The following is a 27,224-nucleotide window of genomic DNA, read 5'->3' on the forward strand; positions in this document are numbered from 1 at the left end:
CGCCGCCGCCGCCGCCGCCCTACGTCCTCTGCGTCGGCAGAGCGCGAGGACGCCGACGACCCCCGCGTGGGCCCCGCGGTCCAGCCCAGCCTCCCTGGCCCAGCAACCCCACCTCCGACCCGCTTCGTCCTCCGTCGTCCTGGGCCGAGCCCACTTGGTGAGCGTCCTGCTAAGCCTCGCCCTGAGCACCCTATAGTATCCAACGCTCATCATATTTTTTTTCCTGTCTGCGAATTTCTTCTAAGTCCTCGAAATTCCCATATCCACATGCCCATGTTCATCGCACCGTAACTTTGCATCCGTAGATCCGATTTGCACGTGTACCATATCAAAATGTTCGTCTCAGAGAGTACATCATTTCATCTCATTGCATCATTTTCATTTGATTTTATCTTGATGCCCGAAATGTTGTTGGAAGAGTGCTACGTGAGATAATTGTCAGATCTGCTGCTCCATTTAGCTATTTGTCATTTTTGCCATGATTATTGTGTGCATGATATGCCCATGAGCTCTTCATGAGTTTTGTTATATGCTTTGCCATCTTTCCAGAGGTGGAGCCCATGTATTTTTGTGATGTGTGTGGTGACTAGCACAAGCTTGCAAAGTGGTGCATTCGTTAATGCTGATTTCAGGGACTTAGCATTTCCACCAAGTCCTTGACCTGTTTATCTCAAGCTAGGGTGCTCCATATGTTCATGTTGTTTCCTAGTGATCCGTGCCTCTTTTGAGGATGATCAGTAAGGATGTTTTGTTAATCTTGTAGTGCTCTATCCATCCATGTCTTTGTTTGAAATTATGGAGCACCCTAGCTTGAGTCAATCGAGCTCTACTTTTGCTATTTCGTGAATCTGGGCAGATTGTCTACTTGTTAGCAATTTTGCCAAAGATGTTGTAGTTGATCCGTGCATGCTATGTTATTGTTCTTGCCATGTCTAGCTTGTATAATGTGTATTCTTGATGGGTGTATGCTTAGATTATCATGACTTGATCTGTAGTGAGTGCATCGAGCTCGTAAACATGCCTACTTGATATCTGTTTTAGCATGCTCCAGTTTTCACTAAGTCTGTGATCTGATTATGTTTTTGCCATGTTCACATGCTTGCTAATGTATTTTCTAATCCCTTTTGGCTCAAGGTCACTAAGGGACTTTTGTTAAGCTCTTTGAGTAGCTCCATGCCATGCTTTACTTTGCCATGTTCAGGTCCTGTAGCATATTGTTTTCATGCTCCAAAGAGTGCTATCTGATCTAAAATTCTAGACAAGTGTTAATTTCACTAAGTCTAAGATCTGTTTGCCAAATGCATTTTTTCCATGCTTGTTTGAACCTGTTAATGGATGAATTGGCCATAGCTCAGTGCTAGATTTTGTTAAGCATCATGAATGCATACCTGCCATGTATTTTTATGCCATGTTTGGGCGCTGTAGCATGTTCCTCTTGTTGTATTTAGATGGCTACTTGCTGTAAATCGCAGAACATGGTCATATTTGAATCGCTTGCCATTTCCAAACCGTAACTCTGATTCCAGCGTTCTTTATATCGTTTTCAAGCGATTTCTTCTCACCTTTCCAGTGGCACACTTGAATTTCCAAGTTGAGGCCAGGTTCAATCATTCCTTGTCAAATCATGCATATGCATCACATACCGCATCCCGCATATCATACCATGTTCATGTGTTGGTTGTTTACTATGTTGTGTGCTTCTTTTCCGGTGTTTGCTTCTTCGAGTTGGTTCCGATAACGTCGCGTTGTGAGGACCCGTTCGTCTACGTTCCGTTTGTCTTCTTCATGGACTCGTTCTTCTTCCTTGCGGGATTTCAGGCAAGATGACCATACCCTCGAAATCACTTCTATCTTTGCTTGCTAGTTGCTCGCTCTTTTGCTATGCCTATGCTGCGATACCTACCACTTGCTTATCATGCCTCCCATATTGTGAACCAAGCCTCTAACCCACCTTGTCCTAGCAAATCGTTGTTTGGCTATGTTACCGCTTTGCTCAGCCCCTCTTATAGCGTTGTTAGTTGCAGGTGAAGATTGAAGTTTGTTCCTTGTTGGAACATGGAGATGTTGTTCCTTGTTGGAACATGTTACTTGTTGGGATATCACAATATATCTTATTTAATTAATGCATCTATATACTTGGTAAAGGGTGGAAGGCTCGGCCTTATGCCTGGTGTTTTGTTCCACTCTTGCCGCCCTAGTTTCCGTCATATCGGTGTTATGTTCCCGGATTTTGCGTTCCTTACGCGGTTGGGCTATTATGGGAACCCCTTGACAGTTCGCCTTGAGTAAAACTCCTCCAGCAATGCCCAACATTGGTTTTACCATTTGCCACCTAGCCTTTTCTTTTCCCTTGGGAGTCACGCTCCTGAGGGTCATCATTATTTTACCCCCCCGGGCCAGTGCTCCTCTGAGTGTTGGTCCAACCTGTCAGCTGCCGGTGACCACCAGGGGCAACTCTGGGCTGGCCTACCCGTACCTAGGACAATCTGAGTGTGCCCGGAGAAAGAGATATGTGCAGCTCCTATCGGGATTTGTCGGCACATTCGGGCGGTGTTGCTGGTTTAGTTTTACCCTGTCGAAATGTCTTGTAGAACAGGGATACCGAGTCTGATCGGAATGTCTCGGGAGGAGGTCTATTCCTTCGTTGACCGTGAGAGCTTGTGATGGGCTAAGTTGGGACACCCCTGCAGGATTTTGAAGTTTCGAAAGCCGTGCCTGCGGTTATGGGCAGATGGGAATTTGTTAACGTCCGGTTGTAGAAAACCTGAAGTTGACCTTAATTAAAATGAATCAACCGCGTGTGTAACCGTGATGGTCTCTTTCCGGCAGAGTCCGGGAAGTGAACACGGTGTTGGAGTTATGCTTGACGTAGGTTGTTTTAGGATCACTTCTTGATCATACTTTTATCGACCGTGCTTTGCCTTCTCTTCTCGCTCTCATTTGCGTATGTTAGCCACCATATATGCTAGTCACTTTGCTGCAGCTCCACCTCATACCTTTACCTTACCCATAAGCTTAAATAGTCTTGATCACGAGGGTGCGAGATTGCTGAGTCCCCATGACTCACAGATACTTCCAAACCCAGCTTGCAGGTGCCGATGAGTCCGTGCAGATGACGCAACCAAGCTCAGGAGGAGCTCGATGAAGATCTTGTCCTTTGTGTTGCTTCGTTCTAGTTGATCAGTAGTGGAGCCCAGTTGGGGTCGATCGGGGACCTTTGTCGCATTTGGGGTTCTTCTTTTATTTTGGTTCCGTAGTCAGACCTTGATTGTATCTGGTTGATGTATTGCTTTACTCATGTAATTGTGTGAAGTGGCGATTGTAAGCCAACTATGTTTCTTTTCCCTTATGTATTACATGGGTTGTTTTGCGAAGATTACCTCACTTGCGACATTGCTTTCAATGCGGTTATGCCTCTAAGTCGTGCTTCGACACGTGGGAGATATAGCCGCATCGAGGGCGTTACATACTAGTATAACACCTTAGAACACAAATCAACCAAAACCCTAATGTCACCTAGATACTCCAATGTCACCTCAAGTATCCGTGGGTATGATTATACGATATGCATCACACAATCTCAGATTCATCTATTCAACCAACACATAGAACCTCAAAGAGTGCCCGAAAGTTTCTACCGGAGAATCACGACGAAAACTTGTGCCAACCCCTATGCATAGGTTCATGGGCGGAACCCACAAGTTGATCACCAAAACATACATCAAGTGAATCACGTGGTATCCCATTGTCACCACAGATACGCATGACAAGACATACATCAAGTGTTCTCAAATCTTTAAAGACTCAATCCGATAAGATAACTTCAAAGGGAAAACTCAATCCATTACAAGAGAGTAGAGGGGGGAAGAAACATCATAAGATCCAACTATAATAGCAAAGCTCGTGATACATCAAGATCGTATCACCTCAAGAACACAAGAGAGAGAGAGACCAAACACATAGCTACTAGTACATACCCTCAGCCCCGAGGGAGAACTACTCCCTCCACGTCATGGAGAGCACCGGGATGATGAAGATGGCCACCGGAGAGGGATTGCCCCCTCTTGCAGGGTGCCGGAACGGGTCTAGATTGGCTTTCGGTGGCCACGGAGGCTTCTGGCAGCGGAACTCCCGATATATTGTGCTCTCGGATGTTTTTAGGGTATATGGAGATATATAGGCGGAACAAGTACGTCAGGGGGGCCACGAGGGGCCCACGAGGGTGGAGGGCACGCCTAGGGGGTGGGCGCGCCCCCTGCCTCGTGGCCTCCTCGTAGATCCCGTGACATGCACTCCAAGTTTTCTGGGCTTCTTCTGATCCAAAAATAAGTTCCGTGAAGTTTCAGGTCAATTGGACTCCGTTTGGTTTTCCTTCTCTACGATATTCTAAAACAAGGTAAAAACAGAAACTGGCACTGGGCTCTGGGTTAATAGGTTAGTCCCAAAAATGATATAAAAGTGTATAATAAAGCCCATAAACATCCAAAACAGTAGATAATATAGCATGGAGCAATAAAAAATTATAGATACGTTGGAGACGTATCAACCACAGCACGGACTGGAGCTCGTCGTGCCAGCCCCTGCCGTAGGCCTCCATCTTCTTCTTGAAGGTCCTGGTCTCGAGGCCCCTCAGGACCTCCGCGTTAGCATGCTCGGCCTGACCGTTATGCCTGGGGTGGGCCACCGAAGCGTAGCAGATCTGCGTTCCAAGGTTAGCATAGTAGGTTTTGAAGAGGTTGCTAGTAAACTGTGAACCGTTATCTGTGATGATGCGGTTGGGGACCCCGAAGCGGCTCACGAGGCCCTTGATGAACTTGACAGCAGAGCCAGCTGGAATGGTACGGACGGCTTCCACTTCCGCCCACTTGGTGAACTTGTCGACGACGACGTAGAGATAGCAGTAGCCCCCTGGCACCCGGGGGAACGGGCCTAGGATGTCCAGTCCGCAGACCGCAAAAGGCCATGTGAGCGGGATGGTTTGGAGGCCCTGAGTAGGCTGATGGATTTGCTTGGCGTGGAATTGGCAAGCTTCACAGGACTTCACCAGTTCGACCGCGTCGTTGAGTGCTGTAGGCCAATAGAACCCACTGCGGAACACCTTGCCGACGAGGGTTCGTGACGACGAGTGGTGTCCGCAGTCACCGCCGTGTATGTCAATCAGCAGCTCCCTTCCTTGATCGCTGGAGATGCAGCACAACGTGACATCGTTCGGTCGTTTCCTGTATAACTCGCCGTCTTGGATACAGTATGCCGTGGCTTGCCGGTCCACGCGCTCTGCGTCCTCTTCCTTCTCTGGCAGCGTCCCAAAAGTTATATGGAGACTTGACCTCCGCCATCATGGTTCTTGCCGCATCCATCAACGTCAGGTTCTTCCTCTCCGCTACACCATTTTGTTGAAGGGTGTAAGGTGCAGAATATTGATGTTTGATCCCCTCATCACTAAGAAACTCATCCAAGGTGTAGTTCTTGAACTCGGTGCCGTTGCCACTCCTTATTGTCAAGATCTTTGCATTGTGTTGATGTTGAGCTTCATTTGCAAAGTCAATGACGGTTTGTTGGGTCTCACTCTTCCTCTTGAAGAAGTACACCCAAGTGTATATTGAATAGTCATCCACAATCACCAAGCAATACTTTCTACCCCCAAGTCTATCAAAGGATGGAGGCCCAAAGAGATCCAAGTGAAGGAGCTCCAAAGGCCTCTTTGAGTAGATGATAGTCGTGGGAGGGTGAGCCTTCTCATGTATCTTTCCTTCAATGCAAGCATTGCAAGCACGATCTTTGGCAAAACTAACATTCGTTAGTCCACGGACATGGTCCCCCTTGAGAAGACTTTGCAAAGATCTCATATTGGCATGGGCTAAACAGCGATGCCAAAGCCATCCCATGTCAACTTTAGACATTAGGCATGTCGCGGTCTTAGTGGGTCGCTCTGAAAAGTTAATCACATAGAGACCGTTCTCGACATGACCAACAAAGGCTACTTTAAGAGTCTTGCTCCACAAGAGGGCCACGATATCAATATCAAAGAAAGTGGCAAAGCCCATGATTGCAAGTTGACAAACGGAAAGTAAATTCTATGCAAGGGACTCAACAAGCATGACCTTCTTGATCGTGAGATCATGAGAAATGACAACCTTTCCAAGCCCCAATACCTTAGAGGACGAGGCATCACCCCACTCGACGTTGGTGGGCATAGATGGAATATTTTGCACGTCCACCACCAAGTCCTTGCTACCGGTCATATGATTAGTGGCTCCACTATCGGGCAACCATGATCCCCCACCGGAAGCAAACACCTACAAAAGATCAATGCTTGGTTTTAGGTACCCATTTTGGAATGGGTCCTTTTATGTTAGTGACAGGGTCTTAGGAACCCAAATAGACCATTCAATGTACTCATAAGAAGAACCAACAAATTTATCATAAACATGCCCATCACTAGCACGACATAACACATAGGAAGGGTTAAAGTCGCCGGTGTTGTTGGAAGGGGTGGCATTGACCTTCTTGACACCACCACCCTTCACATTGTTCTTATTCTTCTTAGAGTCACCCTCCCCCTCTTTGACAAAGGTTTGCATGAGAGGAGGAGGTCGTTTGGCCTTGTCATTCTTCTTCTTGTTCTTGGACTTGGGTCCAAACCCAATCCCTTCCTTGGCCACAATTTCCTTTTGATTGCTCAAAAGATCGTTGAGTTTCTTCTCACCTTGTATACACGGCACAAGGCCTTTCTAAAGTTGCTCCTTCAACTTTGCATTCTCCTCAACAAGATGCACATGCTCACAACAAGGGTTAGTAGCATTTGCATTATCAATTAAAACCATACGAGGAAAAGTGGCTTTCTCCTTGGTTAGCCTCACTTGGAGTTGATCATGAGACTCTTTAAGACTAGCATGAGTAATCTTCAAGGCCTTGTGAGCCTTGTCAAGGATATCAAACTCCTCCTTGAGTATAGCAAGATCAACACCAAGTTTGTCCTTCTCGGATTTTAGCACATGAGACACAACAAGAGCATGATCAAGATTTTTCTTTAATTTGTCATGGTCATCGTTGTGTGACTCCTCAAGAGCCAAGCGATGACCACGCTCTTCCTCAAGATCATTAGAGAGATCCGATATCTCATTGGCATAGTCACGACTATGCCCCTCCATCTTAGAGATGGTGTCTTCATGAGCCTCAACCATGCCATTGGCTTCACCAAGTTGTTACAAGAGAGCAACGAAGTGCTTCTTGGATTTACCCTTAAGCTTACTCATAAAAGACTCAAACTCATTTTCCTCCACGTTGGACCCCCACTTTCATCAATGCAATCCATCAAGGAAGGATGAGTAATGATGGTAGTTTTGATGTTGGGGGTTACCTTGTTGGTGGCTTCAGCCATGAGGCACTTGGCGGTGATGTTCTCATTGGGTGAGTCGAAGAGGGACGCTCGGGGTATTGTCGCAATGGCCACAGAGGCCATGGCAACCGTCTCGCCATCTTCATCATCATCATCCTCATTGTACTCTTCTTGTGCCACCAATCCCTTGGGAGGAGCCTTCTTGGTGAAGTGGTTCTTGCTGGGGGAAAGACTTGGCCTTGTCCTTCCGGATGATTTTGCCACCATTGTCTTCCCTCTTCTCATAGGGGCACTCCGCAACAAAGTGGCTCACATTGCCGCAATTGTAGCAAGGCCTCACATGTTGCTTGCCCTTGACGCCCCTTGAGTTGCTCTTGTTGAAGTTGGTCCTTGAGTTCTTCTTGCTCCAAAGTTGTCTTGAAGCGAGAGCCATGTGCTCATGATAATCATATTTTGTATCCTCGGGGTTGCTCTCCTCTTCCTCCTCTTCCTCCTCTTCTTCCACACTAGCCTTGGCCTTCAAAGAAAGATTGGGATTCTTGGCTCTTTGAGAATGCAATACTGCATTGTCGGCGGTCTTGTCCAAGATACTTATTGCCACAAACTCATCCAACACTTCACTAGAGGACAAGGTGTGGAAGTCCGGCCTTTGACGGATGATGGAGGACATGGCCTTATGGTAAGGCATCATGGCTTTGAGAAATTTCCTCTTGATCCAATTGTCATTTGTATCCTTGCTCCCATGATCTCGGAGTGAAACCGCGAGAGTGGTTAGTCTCCGGTAGAGCTCATGAGGTTCTTCAACTTCATTCATAGCAAATTCATCGGCTTCATCTTGCACCACTTCATAGTTGGAGAGTTGAATTCTTGCGCTTCCCTTGTAAAGGGAAACAACATGGTTCCATGCTTCCTTTGCCACAGTGAATGGTCGAACATGCGCAATATCTTCGGGAGGGATTGCATCTTGGATGATGAAGAGAGCATTCTCGTTGAATTGATGATCCACTGCTTCTCTTGGGGTGAAGTTGCTTGGGTCATGCGGATTGAAACCTTGCTCAATGATTCTCCAAAGGTTAGTATTCACATGATTTAAATGACGTTTAAAGCAATATACCGAAGCGTCAAAATCCTCATTTTTCACAATCTTAGGAGGAGAACCGGCATGATTTAAATGAGTGGAGGGAATCGGTCCTCCATAGGTAAGTGGAGGTTCCACATGGGCAAAGATGCCATTTCCCCTTTTACCACTAGACAAAGGAACTTTATCACTAGAGGCATCCCCCTTGTCGGAGTTAGCAACCGTCACCTTGTTAGTGGGATCAACCACTTCCAATGGTGCGGTGGATAATTTAAGACCATCAAGAAAATCCTTAAGCACGCCTTTGACCTCGGCCTTCATGGAGGTTTTAAATGTGTCCAAGGCTACATTGAGTTCCTCATGTGAGACCGAGGTTCCCCCATCGGCCGTAGACAAGGACGGAATCACACCGGGGTGCTCCTCCTCACCGTCTACGGTGTCAACCATACTCTTCGGACAACAAAGTCCTTAATAAAGAGACGAGGCTCTGATACCAATTGAAAGGATCAATATAGTTGACTAGAGGGGACGGGGGGTGAATAGGCAACTAACAATTTTTAGCTTTTCTTTACCAATTTAAACTTTGCATCAAAGTAGGTTGTCTAGATCTGCAACTAGGTGAGCAACCTATATGATGCAACAATAATAAGTAAACAAGCAAGCAAGGGAAGTAACACAAGATAAGCTTGCACGAGTAAAGGGATGAGATAACCAAGAGTGGAGTCAGTGAAGAAGAGGATGTGTTACCGAAGTTCCTTCCCTTTGAGAGGAAGTACGTCTCCGTTGGAGCGGTGTGGAGGCACAATGCTCCCCAAGAAGCCACTAGGGCCACCGTATTCTCTTCACGCCCTCACACAATGCGAGATGTCGTGATTCCACTATTGGTCCCTTGAAGGCGGCGACCAAACCTTTACAAAAAAGGTTGGGGCAATCTCCACCACTTAATTGGAGGCTCCCAACAACACCATGAAGCTTCACCACAATGGAGTATGGCTTCGCGATGACCTCAACCGTCTAGGGTGCTCAAACACCCAAGAGTAACAAGATCCGCGAGGGATTAGTGGGGGGAGTCAATTATCTCTTGGTGGATGTGTAGATCTAGGCCTTCTCAACCAATCCATAGGAGATCAACAAGTTTGATCGGCTAGGGAGAGAGATCGGGCTGAAATGGAGCTTAGAGCAACAATGGAGCTTGGAGGGGAAAGAGGTAGTCAACTCGGAGAAGAAGACACCCCTTTTATAATGAAAGAACAAATCCAACCATTATCCACTTAACCAGCCCGCGACTTGTGGTACTACCGCACCAAACAAGCGGTACTACCGTGAGGGCTCATGGTACTACCGCAGAGAACCGCGGTACTACCGCTGCCACGGCAGGGCCTAAGACCTATCCTGAAGCGGTAAGGCAAGGAGCGGTAGAACCGCTGGCGCGGTACTACCGCACCCCCTTGCGGTACTACCACAAGGCAGGAATGGACTAGGCCGGGAAGGCACGGACATATAAAAATACATCCGTGACAACATTCGCTGAGTTTTGATCCATGCAAAAATCTGACACGGTACTACCGCAGACCTGGAGCGGTACTACCGCGTAGGGCGCAGATGTAAAAAATTACATCTGCCCCTACTACCGTTCATGCTGCTGAGCCTGGCCATAGTGCATGGTACTACCGCCCCCATGGAGCGGTATTACCGTGTACTGCGCGGATGTAAAAAATTACATCCGCCCTACTACCGCACTAGCAGCAGCGCTTGGCTTGAGGCCACGGTACTACCGCTCCCGAGGTGCAGTACTACCGCGCCAGAGGCCGGTACTACCGCAAGGGCCTGTGGTACTACCGCTCCAGAGGAGCAGTACTACCGCATGCCCCAGTTCAGCAACACACGGAGACCTTCATTTTTCAAAGACAAGGAGAGACGGAGGATGCTCCAAAGAGCCAAAGGAAAGGTGGTGCAAAAGGAATAGATGTGTACGTGATGATTCCACCCAAACCTTTCCAAAGCAGACCCCCTATTAATAGTACGGATTTCCTACGACTCGAAACCACCAAAGAGAAACATAGAGAAACACCGTCTTCAATAGTCTTCGAGGGGTACCAAATCATCTTGTGCCTAGTCATGATATATCTGAAATACTCCATGCACACGATTAGTCCGAAAAAGCATTGTCATCAATCACCAAAACAACTAAGGGATAAATATGCCCTTACACATGGATGCGTGTTGGAGCAAGGCGAAGCGGTGACGGACGGGAAGGGCTTCACTGCCGTCCCCGATAAAGCAAGAGGACACCTAAGTAGCGCACTTAATGCGTTTTGTCCCGTAATGTCAGGCGATAAACTCGACTACTGTACAACTTTCCGCCTCCTGTGTGCCACTGTGGCAGCCCCTTTGACTATAAAAGGAGGCCTACGGCATACTGTGAGGGGATTCTGACTTTTTGGACCCTGCACACTTTGTAGCTAGTCCAAGAGCACCAGATAAACATAAACTAGCAGGAGTAGGGTATTACGCATCATTTGCGGCCCGAACCTGGATAACCCTCCCCCCGCGTTGATCTTCTAAACCCGCTCTTTGCACAGCCCCGCGCCCGCCAACCGTAGAAGGGATTCCCTGTGATCCCATAGGTGTCGTTCCTGAGCCCCAACATCTTTGGCGTGCCAGGTAGGGGGCGCAAGCTATGAAAATCCAGTTTTGGAGTCAACTTATCGACTCCTTCATCACGATGGCTCAAGAGGAGAAGGTGACGTTAATCAGCCACGCTCTGGTGCCGCCCGTAGCCGCAACGACCGTCCGTGTGGTCGTAAAAAGCTAAGTCACGCACAACCTTGAGCATTTCTTCTTAATATAAGGTTATTCTCCTCGTAAGATCTTTCTCTTTGTACGGAAAACCTGCATGCAATGGGACCCTTCCGCTATTGGCTATGCCACTACTAGGGAAAGTCTTATACACAGAATCTTAGCAGCAGTGCGGCATAAAAATAGGCGCTACTGCTAATTAGCAGTAGAGAAGTTAATAAAAGCACGCTACTAATGTAAATTTAGCAGTAGCGCGTGATGTATAAACCGCGCTGCTACAAAAATCCACCGACAGTACCCAACAACCTAAGGTTACCAGCTGCGCGAAGTCATGATGCGCGCTACTACTAATGCAATAGTAGTAGCGCGCTTTTTAGTCACGTCGCTGCTGCTAAATTTGAAGTTGTCCACACGGTTGGCTCATTTAGCAGTAGCGCGTGTGACGAAAGGGCGCTGCTGCTACGCTCTTAGCAGTAGCGCGTTTTTCCTCCCGCGCTACTGCTAAGACGCAGCACCCCACCACCTTTTCCCACCCCTCCCCCATCTCCTCTCCTCCCTTTCCCCTACCTCCCACACGCATCCTCTCTACTCTTCTTCTTCCTCAATACTTCTCCCCCCATTACTCTTCCTCTTCTACCTACCTTTCTCTCTCTTCATTACTCCTAGATAACACCACCTCCATTAATGCATCTCCTTTCTCTTTTTCCTGCCCCCTCCACTAGTTGAAGTTGTCTCCTCCCAAATTAGCTAGCTAGGTAGATGTAGCATTTAGTCAAGTGACCAATATTTCCCCCCCTAACTAGATCTATCTTTGTCAAGAAGAGCTTTGTGCACTTTTGATCTCCCTACATCATCATCTCCACCATGTGACCGATCTCGAGAAAGAGGGTGATTAAAATTTCATGCTTTTGCAAAATGGAAATATGTGTATGTGTGTGTGATATGATAATTGGGCAATATGATGGAAATTGTGTGTGTGGCATGTGTTGACGCCAAATTGTGCTTTTGAGTTGCCTATGTTTTGCCGAAATGTTGATTTATTTCCGTTTCGGCGAATTCCGGGAAAACTCTAGATCTATATATGTCCTATTTTTAGGGAAGGTCATGCTGAATTTTTGTATGACTTTGATGCATGCACGCATTTTTATAATCAATTTGTTTATTATTATCGTGCAGACATTCATGTTGGTTAGTGGAACGATGGTGGACAGATGGTTGCGGTCAGCGGTGCAGGACATGAAAGAAAATAACCGGGCGGAGGTTTTATGTCCGTGTCGAAAATGCAAAGGAATAGTTTGGCTCGACCCCTATGACGATGGTCGTGTCGAAGCGCACCTGCTCATGACTAGTTTCATGGATGGCTATACTCGATGGATAATTGAAGATGAGGATGACGATGTTGAGGACGCCGACGGGGCATGCAATGATGACACGGGGCAAGACGAAGATATGATCAATAATGGCGGCGGGGAAGAGGCCGGACATGGTGGCGGAGAAGGGGCCAGACATGGCAGAGTAGAAGGGACCGGACATGGCGGCGGATAGAACGTGGACTCCACGCAACAGAGTTCGTCGGTACTAAGTTCAATCATGCGGGACCCTCATGTTCAAGCACTGCTTCACAAGGAGACGAGTACTGAGAGAGCTGCTTCAAGAGAGGAGGCTAACCTGGAGCAACTGGTGGTAGACTCGAACACTCCATTGTATGATGGTTGCAATATTGAGGTGACCCGCTTGAGTTTCACGCTCCAACTCCTGAAGACAAAGGCTAAAAACAAATGGACCGACAGTAGCCTCGATGAGCATCTCAAGTACCTAAAGGATGTTCTTCCTGCGGGGAATCTATGTCCTACTAGTGTTGATGAGGCCAAGAAGATCGTGTGCCCTCTTGATCTGCCGCATGTTAGATACCATGCAAGAATCAACGATTGCATAATTTATCAGAAGGAGCATGCGGAAAAAACAAGTTGTCCGGTGTGCAATGCTTCTCGATACAAGAAGGCCGGGAAGAAATGTCCCCAGAAAGTTGTATGGTACTTACCGATCACTCCCCGTCTCCAACGGTATTTCATAGATCCCAAGGAAGCAAAGCTAATGCGCTAGCATGCGGAGAGGAAGAATCCCGACGATGGAGATGATCCGAAGCTGAGACACGTCAAGGATGGAAGCCAGTGGAGAGCGTTGAACAACTTCTATCGGTATTTCGAATGTGATGCAAGGAACATCGTGCTCGGTGCGTGTACCGATGGCATGAATCCGTTTGGCAACCGGAACACCAACCATAGCACATGGCCCGTGTTTGTATGGATGTACAACCTCCCCCTGGTTGTGCATGAAGTCGAAGTACATTCACATGAGCATGCTTATTCAAGGGCCAAAACAACCAGGAAATAATATTAATTTGTATCTAGGGCTACTTCAAGAGGAGTTAGACACTTTATGGAAAACACCGGCCAAGACATGGGACGCCAGCAAAGGAGAGTATTTCTACATGAGAGCCGCGCTGATCACGACGGTGCACGACTATCTCGGTTACAGATATGTCGCAGGCCAGGTGTGCCATGGATATTGCGTATGCACGCGGTGCATGGATGATACGACGTCTCAGCAGCTAACGTCAAGGAAAGATGGCGGGTCTAGGAAAATCATGTACATGGGGCATCGAAGATGGCTCGAACAGGACGACCCATGGAGAAACCGTGGAGATCTATTCAATGGTCACGCTGAGCATCGAGGACCTCCACGTAAGCGGAGCGGTGCCGAAATCGATGAGCTGTTGAAAAATTGGAAGCAGTGCGCCGTGCCGGGAACGACGATGAAAAAGGCGCCAGAGCCGCTGCTGAAGGTATGGAAGACGAGGTATGTGTTCTGGGACTTGGAGTACTGGCACAAACTCGATGATCAAATGCACATATGTAAGAATGTCCTTGAGAGCTTGCTCGCGACACTGACGAACATGCCGGATAAGACCAAGGATGGGCCGAAGGCAAGAAAAGACTTGCAAGATTTGAATATCAGGGAAGATCTGCACATGCCGCCCCGTAAACAATCAGATGAGACAGAGACGGAGACAGAGGCGCGGGAGAAGAAGGGCAAGAAAATAAAGAGGATTATTGATAACCCACAAGTATAGGGGATCGCAACAGTTTTCAAGGGTAGAGTATTCAACCCAAATTTATTGATTCGACACAAGGGGAGCCAAAGAATATTCTCAAGTATTAGCAGCTGAGTTGTCAATTCAACCACACCTGGAAACTTAATATCTGCAGCAAAGTGTTTAGTAGCAAAGTAATATGATGGTAGTGGTAACAGTAACAAAAGGTAACAGTAGTAAAAGTAATGGTTTTGGTATTTTGTAGTGATGATAGCAATAGCAACGGGAAAGTAAATAAGCGAAGAACAATATATGGAAAGCTCGTAGGCAATGGATCAGTGATGGAGAATTATGCCGGATGCGGTTCATCATGTAACAGTCATAACCTAGGGTGACACAGAACTAGCTCCAGTTCATCAATGTAATGTAGGCATGTATTCTAAATATAGTCATACATGCTTATGGAAAAGAACTTGCATGGCATCTTTTGTCCTACCCTCCCGTGGCAGCGGGGTCCTTGCGGAAACTAAGGGATATTAAGGCCTCCTTTTAATAGAGTACCGGAACAAAGCATTAACACATAGTGAATACATGAACTCCTCAAACTATGGTCATCACCGGTAAGTATCCCGATTATTGTCACTTCGGGGTTAACGGATCATAACACATAATAGGTGACTATAGACTTGCAAGATAGGATCAAGAACTCTCATATATTGATGAAAACATAATAGGTTCAGATCTGAAATCATGGCACTCGGGACCTAGTGACAAGCATTAAGCATAGCAAAGTCATAGCAACATCAATCTCAGAACATAGTGGATACTAGGGATCAAACCCTAACAAAACTAACTCGATTACATGATAGATCCCATCCAACCCATCACCGTCCAGCAAGCCTACGATGGAATTACTCATGCACAGCGGTGAGCATCATGAAATTGGTGATAGAGGATGGTTGATGATGACGATGGCGACGGATTCCCCTCTCCGGAGCCCCGAACAGACTCCAGATCAGCCCTCCCGGGAGGTTTTAGGGCTTGACGGCGGCTCCGTATCGTAAAACGCGATGATTTCTTCTCCCTGATTTTTTTCTCCCTGAAACACAATATATAGAGTTGGAGTTGGAGTCGGAGAGGCAACAGGGGGCCCAGGAGGTAGGGGGCGTGCCCTAGGGGGGCAGGCGCGCCCTCACCCTTGTGGAGAGGTGGTGGGCCCCCCGGCCTTCATCTTTTGCAGGCATTTTTCATATTTTCTGAAAAGTTTCTCCGTGAAGTTTCAGGTCATTCCGAGAACGTTTGTTTCTGCACATAAATAACACCATGGTAATTCTGCTGAAAACAACGTTAGTCCGGGTTAGTTCCATTCAAATCATGAAAGTTAGAGTCCAAAACAAGGGCAAAAGTGTTTGGAAAAGTATATACGATGGAGACGTATCAACTCCCCCAAGCTTAAACCTTTGCTTGTCCTCAAGCAATTCAGTTGACAAACTGAAAGTGATAAAGAAAAACTTTTACAAACTCTGTTTACTTTTGTTGTTGTAAATATGTAAAGCCAACATTCAAGTTTTCAGCAAAGATTATAACTAACCACATTCACAATAACGCTCAGTTCTCAAGTTTACTCATATCAATAGCATAATCAACTAGCGAGCAATAATAATAAATCTCGGATGACAACACTTTCTCAAAACAATCATAATTTGATATAACAAGATGGTATCTCGCTAGCCCTTTCTGAGACCGCAAAACATAAATGCAGAGCACCTTTAAAGACCAAGGACTGACTAGACATTGTAATTCATGGTAAAAGAGATCCAATCAGGTCCTACTCAATGTAAACTAACAGTAATGAATGCAAATGACAGTGGTGCTCTCCAACTGGTGCTTTTTAATAAGAAGATGATGACTTAGCATGAAAGTAAATAGATAGGTCCTTCGTAGAGGGAAACAGGGATTTGTAGAGGTGCTAGAGCTCGGTTTTGAAATAGAGGTGAATAATATTTTGGGCGGTATACTTTTATTGTCAACATAACAACCAAGAGATGGAGATATCTTCCATGCTACACACTTTATAGGTGGTTCCCAAACAGAATGGTAAAGTTTATACTCCCCCTTCCACCAACAAGCATCAATCCATGGCTTGCTCGAAACAACGAGTGCCTCCAACTAACAAGAGTCCCAGGGGGAGTTCTGTTTGCAATTATTTTGATTTAGTTTGCATAAAGCATGGGACTGGGCATCCCGGTGACCAACCATTTATCTAGTGAGTAAGGAGCGGAGTCCACTCCTCTTGAGAATAACCCGCCTAACATGGAAGATACAGACAACCCTAGTTGATACATGAGCTATTCGGGCATACAAAACAGGATATTTATTTGAAGGTTTAGAGTTTGGCACATACACATTTACTTGGAACGGCAGGTAGATACCGTATATAGGTTGGTATAGTGGACTCATGTGGAATAACTTTGGGGTTTAAAGGGATTGGATGCACAAGCAGTATTCCCGCTTAGTACAAGTGAAGGCTAGCAAAAGACTGGGAAGCGACCAGCTAGAGTGCGACAACAGTCATGAACATGCATTAAAATTAATCAACACCAAATGCAAGCATGAGTAGGATATAATCCACCATGAACATAAATATCGTGAAGTATATGTTGATTTTGTTTCAACTACATGCGTGAACATGTGCCAAGTCAAGTCACTTAAATCATTCAGAGGAGGATACCACCCTATCATACCACATCGTAACCATTTCAATAGCATGTTGGCACGCAAGGTAAACCATTATAACTCATAGCTAATCAAGCATGGCACAAGAAACTATGATCTCTAGTTGTCATTGCAAACATGTTTATTCATAATAGGCTGAATCAGGAATGATGAACTAATCATATTTACAAAAACAAAAGACGTCGAGTTCATACCAGCTTTTTTCATCTCAGCCAGTCCATCATAATTGCCTTTCACTTGCACGATCGAACGATGTGAATAATAAAAATAGTGCACATGCATTGGACTAAGCTGGAATCTGCAGGCATTCAATAAACAGGAGAAGACAAGGCAATATGGGCTCTTTAGTCATATCAACAATAATGCATATAAGAGCCACTTCAACAATTTAATTATGGTCTTCTCCTATCGACCCCCAAAGAAAAGAAAAGAAATAAAACTATTTACACGGGAAAGCTCCCAACAAGCAAAAGAAGAACATGAAATATTTTTGGGTTTTCTTTTTAATTACTACTACAAGCATGGAAATTAAACTAACTAAAAGCTACAACTAATTTTTTTGGTTTTTCTGAAGGTTTATTAAACACACAAGAAGAAAGCATAAAAAGGAAAATAACTAGCATGGATGATACAATGAAAAAGTATGAGCACAGACATCTAGCAATGAGTGTGTGAACATAAATGTAATGTCAGTGAGAAATACATACTCCCCCAAGCTTAGGCTTTTGGCCTAAGTTGGTCTATGGCCATGGCTGGCCAGGCGGATATCCATAATAGTAGTTGGGGTCGTACTGAGAAGAAGAAGAGGAAGACTCCGATTGCCACTGGCTGACAATCATCTCCGGATCCCACTGGTAATTAAACTGTCATGAAGGATCAACTTGTGGTTCCGGCTCTGGCTCCACGGCTGGTGCAGGGTTCCGGTAGGCATGAATAGCCTTCAACGGAACAAGGTACGTGCCTGAAGATAAATCAAACAAAGAAGGAGCAGGGAGGGTAATAGTCTCAGGATGATGTTTATTAAAGAACAATTGATATTTAAGCTCTCCTTCCCTATTATTAACAATAAAATCATGTGCCACCATACTTTTATAATCTAGATAAACACGAGGCAACACCTTTTCTTCCTTCTCAAAATGCCTAATAGGTATGTTAAAATGTGCAGCTAGGCGTGAAGCATAGATGCCTCCAAAGATGGGGCCCTTGGTACGGTTCAGACTTAACCGTTTGGCAATAATACCGCCCATACTAACAGAGTTATCACCGTATATACCGTGGAGCAAAATAGTAATATCAGGGATACTAAGGTTTCCACAGTTTCCGCGACCAATTAAACAACGACTAGCAAATAATGCAAAGTAACGTAAAACAGGAAAATGTATGCTAGTGATTCGTGCATCGGCAACCTTCCTTGTTTCCCCTACAGTGATAGTATCAATAAACCCCTCCACATCATCGCGATGTGGTTCTTCTGTCTTGCCCTCAAAAGGGACTAAACAAATCTGAAAAAAATCATAAACTGACATCTCCTTATGCTCATCATATAAATGAAACTCCACCGTAGGTGGCGAGTTCCTAGAATGGAAATGAAAGTTTTGCACAAAGGTATTTGTGAGTAAGAGATACTGATCGCATTGGTCATGGAGGAAAGTGGTGAGGCCTGCATTCTTAGCCAATTCATGAAAATCTTCATAAATACCGGCTGCTCTCAAGAAATCATCGAAAGGCCATTCACACGCCCGAACCTCCATGGTGCGAGGCAGATTATACTTAGGCTTTGGTGCCTTTTCCTTCGAGCTTTGGCTCGATGAGCCCCTCAAAAGTCTCCTCATCATTTTCTGAAAAATTCTGAAATTTTTAGTAACTTTAAAATAAAAGTAAACCAAACTCAATAATATTGATAGCAACTACTCCTACAAGTGCCTAGAGCCTATATCATGCATCAAAACTACTTTTGACCATATAAATTTGACATGCAAGCTCAAGAATAGGGTCACCTAAGCAGCAAAAATTTGCAATGAATAAAGCACTAGAACAAAAACTAATTGGACCAGTGGAGGAGTCACATACCAAGGAACAATCTCCCCAAGCAGTTTTGTGAGAGGTGCTTTGAGCAAGGAGATCGAAAATGGCAGCAAAACGAGCTTGGACTCGGGTTTGAGCTGGTTATTCGTGTTTGTGGGAGGAAGAAGAACTGTGTGGGTGAAAGGATAAGTGGAGGAGTGCCACCATGGGCCCACGAGGCTGGGGGCGCGCCCAGGGGGTAGAGCGCGCCCTCCACCCTCGTGGGCAGGTGGTTGACCCCCCTGCTGTGTTCTCAGTGCCAAATATTCTCAAATATTCTAGAAAAAATCATATTTAAATTTCAGGGCATTTGGAGAACTTTTATTTTCGGGGTATTTTTATATTGCACAGACAATCAGATAACAGACAGAAAAATGTTTATTTTTATTTTATTTAATATAAATAACAGAAAGTAAAAGTGGGGTACAGAGGGTTGTGCCTTCTAGTTTCATCCATCTCATGGTCATCAAAAGGAATCCACTAACACGGTTGATCAAGTCTTGTTAACGAACTCATTCCGAATAACATGGAACCGGAGAAATTTCGAATAACAGTATGTTACCTCAACGGGGATATGCACATCCCCAATAATAAGAATATCATATTTCTTCTTGACAGTAGGAAGAGGAAATTCAAAACCTCCAAATATAATCGATGGAATTTTTCCAATAGAGTTGATACTATGAACTTGAGGTTGTTTCCTCGGAAAGTGTACTGTATGCTCATTACCATTAACATGAAAAGTGACATTGCTTTTAGTGCAATCAATAACAGCCCCTGCAGTATTCAAAAAGGGTCTTCCAAGAAAAATAGACATACTATCGTCCTCGGGAATATCAAGAATAACAAAGTCCGTTAAAATAGTAACATTTTGCAACTACAACTGGCACATCCTCACAAATACCGACAGGTATAGCAGTTGATTTATCAGCCATTTGCAAAGATATTTCAGTAGGTGTCAACTTATTCAAATCAAGTCTACGATATAAAGAGAGAGGCATAACACTAACACCGGCTCCAAGATCACATAACACTAGTGCAGAACCGGGCAATAGCACCGGTTTGTAAGGCCCTTTAGTGCCGGTTCGGTAACCGGCACTAAAGTGTGGGCACTAAAGGCCCCCCTTTAGTACCGGTTCAGCATGAACCGGTGCTAAAGGGCAACCACGTGGCACGAGCCAGCTCTGTGGGCGCGTAGGACATTAGTACCGGTTGGTAACACCAACCGGTACTAAATGTTTGGGTGTGTTTTGGTTTTATTTTTTATTTTTACTTTAATTTTGTGTTTTCAATTTAATTTAGTGATTGTTTTACATTATAATGAGTTGTTAAATCATTAGGTGAATGTACCGCGGATTAGTTTGACTGGATGCATGTGGATCCTAGCTAAGTCATCAAGTATATGTCATATCCATATTGTATATACTTGATCACCTAATTAAGTGATCGAGGTAATATGGATATGGCTTATACTTGATCACTTAGCTAGAATCCATCCAGTTGAAACTAATCTGCGGTTTCTTTCATAAATGATATAATAACTCATCATCATCATCATCATATTAATATAAAAACTCTTGCATCATATATATCATCACCAACAACAGTTTTCATAGCTAGCTAAAAATCATCATATAATAGTCGTCTCATTACCACTACTTAATCATCATATAGTCATTACCGCTATCTAATCACCACCAACACTAGCTTAAAGAAGAAACATTCACTTGTACTAGAAGCAAAGATATCATCGAGTTCAACATGGTAATGATATTACAAGCGTTCATAACACCACAAAAGCAAAATCACTCTTTGAGATTAAGTTCAGGACGAAGAACACGGACATGAGAGGACAAGTACTAAGAGCATGAACTAGCTAATTAATCACTCAAGCTGCTCTCTCTCAGGTAAAATAGCATAGAACATGTATAGCTTTCCTGATTCATCATATTGGAGCATGCAGATGAACCTGTCTCCTAATCGTGGGTTGCGCTTCTGACTACTGCCCCCTAGTACTTCTCTGCGATCGCTCACAATTTTGCTCGAGTCTTTTACTATTAAGCATTCCTCGCTATTAGAAATCCTGAATGCACTAAAGTGCATTGTAGGATATCTTGGCCGTAAGCTAACAATATTCATGGTACCTTTAGTCTCGATCCAATTAGGCACAACATTCATCGGGAGTCCCTGTTGAATAACATCGTATAGTAACATACTTAGCAATGAAGTGTAGCTTAAAAAATAATATATGCAAAAGATGCACTGAGAATAGTAGAAATCGTACCATCTTTCCTAAATATATGTGACCATAGTTCAATACGAACACTATTGGTCGCACGTTTTGAGTACTAACATTTCTAAGTGCAGGAATTTTTTTTGTCTTGACAGCATCAAGATCCTCAAGCCATGAAACATAATGACTTGTCTCCTCACAGTTTAGTTCAGCCCCGGGACAGTGGACGGTCCTGTCTACCAAGCGCCGGACATGTTTGCTTGATTGGAAATAAGCTGTCAATATAAATTGAGATCTATTAATTCAACTGGTTCAAATAATCTCATATCGAAGACATAAATATGGTCGAGAAACTCACATAATGGTAGAATTGGAGGCGTCTGCACATCGATCCAGATGTCTCTATTACCTTCAATATCATCTTCCGGACGAATATCAAAGGTGATAACCATATCAGGCTCAAATGCATAAGCCTTGCATAGTGCTTGCCAAGTTTTGCATTCAAAATAGGTGTATGTGTCTGCATTGTATAATTTGACGTTGAAGGTATAACCATGCTCGGTCTTCAAGTAAACTCTTTTTACCTCCATAGTTTCGTTAGGACTGAAACCTATCATATCCAAGACAAAAAATTTTGCATGGCAGGGGATACGCTAGTAGAATAGTGAAAAATTAAAATTAAAAGTTGAAGCAAATGAAGCATAAGTCATGCTTAATTACGAAAAAAGACTTGTCGTTGTGACTTACTGTATCCACTTCGAAGTTCTCATCCAACTTGATGCTGAAGCGTCTATCATCAACTAGAAAATTTCTGCCGCACAGGCCGCGCAGGTCTTCGCAGTATTCGCACATAATGAAATCATGTTCGTCATCAGACGACATTCCTATGTTCATAGGTGAAACATTAAACACTTATTAGTTCTATTAATTCAACTAATTCTGTTAATTCAACTAGTTCAACTAATTAATTCAACTAATTCAACTAAGAATTTATGAAAAATATACCTAAATAAAGTAGCTCAACTAATTCAACTAACTAGTTCAACTAATTAATTCAACTAATTCAACTAAACTATTTCTATTAATTTTCTTACTAAAAATAAGGTAGCTAGTTCTATATAATAAAATGTTAATTAGATAATCAAATCTCATATAACTAAATTAAATATATATCTAACATATAATTTATATCTAATTCATCTAACATTTGACATTAATATCTAACATATGTTCATATATAGGTGAAACATATGTTCTTACTAAAATAAAGTAGGTAGTTCTATATAGTAATATTTTGATTAGATCATCAAATCTCATATACCTAAATTTTCTTACTAAAAATAACTAGTTCTATTAATTCAACTAAGAATGTACTAAAAATAAACTAGTTCTATTAATTTTCTTACTAAAATATATAAAGTAGCTATATATAGTAATATTTTAATTAGATCATCAAATCTCATATACCTAAATTTTCTTACTAAAAATAAACAAGTACTAATTCAACTAGCTAGTTCAACTAAGCATTTACTAAAAATAAACTAGTTATATTAATTCAACTAGTTCAAATAATCTCATATACCTAAATTTTCTTACTAAAAATAAACTTGTTCTATTAATTTTCATACTAAAAATAAGTTAGTTATATTAATTCAACTAGTTCAAATCTCATATATATACCTAATTAATATCTAGCTACTTCATCTAAAATTGACATTAATATTTAACATCTTTTCCATATAATTCATCTAACATTAACATTCTAACATTCTTATCTACGTAATTTATCTAACATTAATCTAAACAACAGAAAATAGAAAATAAGTAAAAACAATGTGTGTGTGTGTGTATGTGTGTGTGTACGAGCGGGGGCGGCGGCACAAGACGACGATGCGACAGGGGCGGCGCGACGACGAGTGGTGGGCCGGAGGCGACGGTGCGAACGAGACGACGATGTAGTACGGGGCGGCGGCGAGGGCGACGGCGGTGACGGCGACGACGGGTGGCGGGGGCGACGGCAGTGACAGCGACGACGGGCGGCAGGGGCGGCGGGGCCTGCGAGGGCGACGCGCGATGGGCGACGACGCGGCGACGGCGGCGATGTCGCGCAAAGAAATTGGAGAAGAAGTGGTGGTCGATGAAACTGAATTTTTCGTAAGTGCCATACATATAGGAGGGGCCTTTAGTACCGGTTGGAGCCACCGACCGGTACTAAAGGCCAATTTTCGCCAGGCCAAGGGGCGGGAAACGGCCCCTTTAGTACCGGTTCGTGCCACGAACCGGTACTAAAGGCCCAATCATTAGTACCGGTTGGAGCCACCAACCGGTACTAATGGTTGTGCGCTGCCACCGGTGGTGCACAATGTTTAGTCCCACCTCGCCGAGCGAAGGGCAGCCGCACTGGTTTATAAACCCAGCCGCGGCTACTACTTCAAACTTCTCTATATAGCAGGCTTCTGGGCCTAACTATGGCGCGCTGCCTTGTGAGCCTGCTGGCCCTTCTGGGCCTGCATTTGCACACCCTAGGTCTGGCAGGCCCACTGGTCAGCGCCCCAACAAATTTTTTATATAGTTTTTTCTTTTCTGCATTATTTATTTTCTTCTATTTATTTTTGAGTAATTTTTTATAAATTTTTTTCTTTTCTGCATTATTTATTTTCTTCTATTTATTTTTGAGTAATTTTTATATAGTTTTTTCTTTTCTGCTTTATTTATTTTCTTCTATTTATTTCTGAGTAGTTTTTATTTCTGTATTTAGTTTCTTTGTGACCCTCTCTACTCTTTCGCACATGCTATGCGGGTGAAATGATAATACCATTGCAAGTTTCAACATTTTCAGAATTCATTTTGTAGTGATTTTCAATTTCACGGTCAGTTAGCTCTCTAAACAATTAGGTAAATGACTGAAAAACAAAAAATGATGTCAGAACATGTTGGAAATTGATGACGTCACTTTGAATGCTGCATACTGAACACAAAAGAAGTCGGGAGTTCAAATAAGTTTAAAAAACATTGAAGTGCCCATGTAATAGATGAGTTCTCGTCCGAAACCCTGATACTCCGAAAGAGATTGTCCAGTTTGTACACGAAGTGCGTCCAGTTTTTGCCGTGACCCTCTCTACTCTTTCGCACATGCTATGCGGGTGAAATGATGATACCATGCCAAGTTTCAACATTTTCATAGTTCATTTTGTAGTGATTTTCAATTTCACGGTCATTTAGCTCTCTAAACAATTCGGTAAATGACTGAAAAACAACAAATGATGTCAGAACATGTTGGAAATTGATGATGTCGCTTTGAATGCTGCATACTAAACACAAAAGAAGTTCGGAGTTCAAATAAGTTTAAATAACATTGAAGTGCCCGTGTAACAGATGAGTTCTCGTCCGAAACCCTGATACTCCAAAAGAGATTGTCCAGTTTGTACACGAAGTGCGTCCAGTTTTTTCCGTGACCCTCTCTACTCTTTCGCACATTCTATGCGGGTGAAATGATGATACCATGACAAGTTTCAACATTTTCACAGTTCATTTTGTAGTGATTTTCAATTTCACAGTCATTTAGCTCTCTAAACAATTAGGTAAATGACTGTAAAACAACAAATGATGTCAGAACATGTTGGAAATTGATGACGTTGCTTTGAATGCTGCATATTGAACACAAAAGAAGTCGGGAGTTCAAATAAGTTTAAAAAACATTGAAGTGCCCGTGTAACAGATGAGTTCTCGTCTGAAACCTTGATACTCCGAAAGAGATTGTCCAGTTTGTACACGAAGTGCGTCCAGTTTTTGCCGTGACCCTCTCTACTCTTTCGCACATGCTATGCGGGTGAAATGATGATACCATGCCAAGTTTCAACATTTTCATACTTCATTTTGTAGTGATTTTCAATTTCACGGTCATTTAGCTCTCTAAACAATTCGGTAAATGACTGAAAAACAACAAATGATGTCAGAACATGTTGGAAATTGATGACGTCGCTTTGAATGCTGCATACTAAACACAAAAGAAGTCCGGAGTTCAAATAAGTTTAAATAACATTGAAGTGCCCGTGTAACAGATGAGTTCTCGTCCGAAACCCTGATACTCCAAAAGAGATTGTCCAGTTTGTACACGAAGTGCGTCCAGTTTTTTCCGTGACCCTCTCTACTCTTTCGCACATTCTATGCGGGTGAAATGATGATACCATGACAAGTTTCAACATTTTCACAGTTCATTTTGTAGTGATTTTCAATTTCACAGTCATTTAGCTCTCTAAACAATTAGGTAAATGACTGTAAAACAACAAATGATGTCAGAACATGTTGGAAATTGATGACGTCGCTTTGAATGCTGCATATTGAACACAAAAGAAGTCGGGAGTTCAAATAAGTTTAAAAAACATTGAAGTGCCCGTGTAACAGATGAGTTCTCGTCTGAAACCTTGATACTCCGAAAGAGATTGTCCAGTTTGTACACGAAGTGCGTCCAGTTTTTGCCGTGACCCTCTCTACTCTTTCGCACATGCTATGCGGGTGAAATGATGATACCATGCCAAGTTTCAACATTTTCATACTTCATTTTGTAGTGATTTTCAATTTCACGGTCATTTAGCTCTCTAAACAATTCGGTAAATGACTGAAAAACAACAAATGATGTCAGAACATGTTGGAAATTGATGACGTCGCTTTGAATGCTGCATACTAAACACAAAAGAAGTCCGGAGTTCAAATAAGTTTAAATAACATTGAAGTGCCCGTGTAACAGATGAGTTCTCGTCCGAAACCCTGATACTCCAAAAGAGATTGTCCAGTTTGTACACGAAGTGCGTCCAGTTTTTTCGGTGACCCTCTCTACTCTTTCGCACATTCTATGCGGGTGAAATGATGATACCATGACAAGTTTCAACATTTTCACAGTTCATTTTGTAGTGATTTTCAATTTCACAGTCATTTAGCTCTCTAAACAATTAGGTAAATGACTGTAAAACAACAAATGATGTCAGAACATGTTGGAAATTGATGACGCCGCTTTGAATGCTGCATACTGAACACAAAAGAAGTCGGGAGTTCAAATAAGTTTAAAAAACATTGAAGTGCCCGTGTAACAGATGAGTTCTCGTCCGAAACCTTGATACTCCGAAAGAGATTGTCCAGTTTGTACACAAAGTGCGTCCAGTTTTTGCCGTGACCCTCTCTACTCTTTCGCACATGCTATGCGGGTGAAATGATGATACCATGCCAAGTTTCAACATTTTCATACTTCATTTTGTAGTGATTTTCAATTTCACGGTCATTTAGCTCTCTAAACAATTCGGTAAATGACTGAAAAACAACAAATGATGTCAGAACATGTTGGAAATTGATGACGTCGCTTTGAATGCTGCATACTGAACACAAAATAAGTCCGGAGTTAAAATAAGTTTAAATAACATTGAAGTGCCCGTGGAACAGATGAGTTCTCGTCCGAAACCCTGATACTCCAAAAGAGATTGTCCAGTTTGTACACGAAGTGCGTCCAGTTTTTGCCGTGACCCTCTCTACTCTTTCGCACATGCTATGCGGGTGAAATGATGATACCATGCCAAGTTTCAACATTTTCACAGTTCATTTTGTAGTGATTTTCAATTTCACGGTCATTTAGCTCTCTAAACAATTAGGTAAATGACTGAAAAACAACAAATGATGTCAGAACATGTTGGAAATTGATGACGTCGTTTTGAATGCTGCATACTAAACACAAAAGAAGTCCGGAGTTCAAATAAGTTAGAAAACATTGAAGTGTCCGTGTAACAGATGAGTTCTCGTCCGAAACCCTGATACTCCGAAAGAGATTGTCCAGTTTGTACACGAAGTGCGTCCAGTTTTTGCCGTGACCCTCTCTACTCTTTCGCACATGCTA

Source organism: Triticum urartu, chromosome 6A, assembly GCF_056163025.1.
Source record: "Triticum urartu cultivar PI428250 chromosome 6A, HENAU_Tu73, whole genome shotgun sequence".
NCBI classification, from domain to species: Eukaryota; Viridiplantae; Streptophyta; class Magnoliopsida; order Poales; family Poaceae; genus Triticum; species Triticum urartu.